The sequence below is a fragment of the Carlito syrichta genome, unplaced genomic scaffold, assembly GCF_000164805.1.
Source record: "Carlito syrichta isolate Samal-C Ts95f unplaced genomic scaffold, Tarsius_syrichta-2.0.1 Scaffold287509, whole genome shotgun sequence".
NCBI classification, from domain to species: Eukaryota; Metazoa; Chordata; class Mammalia; order Primates; family Tarsiidae; genus Carlito; species Carlito syrichta.
This window is the reverse complement of record NW_007231605.1, coordinates 60,220-61,796: the sequence shown is the minus strand read 5'-3', so window position 1 is coordinate 61,796 and position 1,577 is coordinate 60,220.

The following is a 1,577-nucleotide window of genomic DNA, read 5'->3' as shown; positions in this document are numbered from 1 at the left end:
TTTTTTGATTTATTGTAGAGATGAGGTCTTGCCAAGTTGCCCAGACTGGTCTCGAATTCCTGGGCTCAGGCAATCCTCTTGCCTCTGCCTCCCTAAGTGCTAGGCTTACAGGCATGAACCACCATGCCAGGCTGTCTACTAGATTTTTAAAATCCTTCTTCTCATAATTTTTCACTTTTTTTTTTTTTTTTGAGTTAGAGTCTCACTCTGTTGCCCAGACTGGAGTGCAGTGGCCGCTCCCGGCCACCGCAACCTCAACCTGCTGGGCTCCGGCGATCCTTCCGCCTCAGCCTTCTGAGTAGCCGGAATTACAGGCGCACGCTACCATGCCCGACTAATTTTTTGATTTATTGTAGAGATGAGGTCTCGCCTGCCCAGGCAGGTCTTGAACCCGCGGGCTCAGGCAATTCACTCACCTCAGCCTCCCAAAGGCGCGGGATTACAGGCTGAGCCACCGAGCCCGGCAATTTTTCACTTCTAAGAGCAATTTCTTGTTCTTTTTTATAGCATCCTATTCTTGTTTCAAGAACATATTATCTCCTATGTCTCCAAGAATATTAATTATAGGTGCCTTTTGGTATTTTTATTTTTGATTGTAATAAAATTCACATAACGTAAAATTTACCATCATAAGCATTTTTAAGTATACAATTCAGTATTAAGTATATTCACATTATTGTGCAGCCAATCTGCAAAACTTTCTCATCTGGCAAAATTGAAACTTTATACTCAATAAACAACTCTTCATTTCCACCTATCCCTAGTCCCTGGCAACTATTATTCTACTTTCCATTTCTATGAATTTGGTGACTCTAGATACTTCATGTAAGTGATATCATACAGTATTTGTTTTTTTGTAATTTAGTTATTTCACTTAGCACAATGTCCTAAAAATTCATCCATGTTGTAGTATGTGTCAGAATTTCCTTTCTTTTTAAGATCGAATAGTATTCCATTGATGTGTATATGCCACACTTTGATTATCCATTTATCTGTTGATGGATGCTTGGATTACTTCCCCTTTTGACTATTGTGAATAATGCTACTGTGAACAGGGGTGTGCAAATATATGTTCGACACCCTGCTTTCAGTTGTTTTGGATACATGCCCACAGTGGAAGAAATTACTGGATCGTATGGTAATTGTATTTTTAATTTTTTGAGACCCACTGTACTGTTTTTCATAGCAGTTGCACCATTTTACATTCCCACCAATGGTGGACAACGGTTCCAATTTCTCCACATCCTCATCAACACTTATTATTTTCTGTATTTTTTTTAATCGAAGTCATCCTGGTGGATATAAGATATCCTACTGTGGTTTTGAGTTGCATTTGTCAAATGATAAGTGATGTTGAGTATCTTTTCATATTCTTACTGACCATTGTATATCTTCCAGAAGACATGTCTATTCCAGTCTTTTGCCCATTTTTATTTTATTTTTATTTTTTTATTATTTTTTGGGTTGGAGTCTCACTCTGTCGCCCAGGCTGGAGTGCAGTGGTACACTCATGGCCACCCCAGCATCAACCTTCTGGGCTCCAGCAATCCTTCCACCTCAGCCTTCCAAGTAGCTGG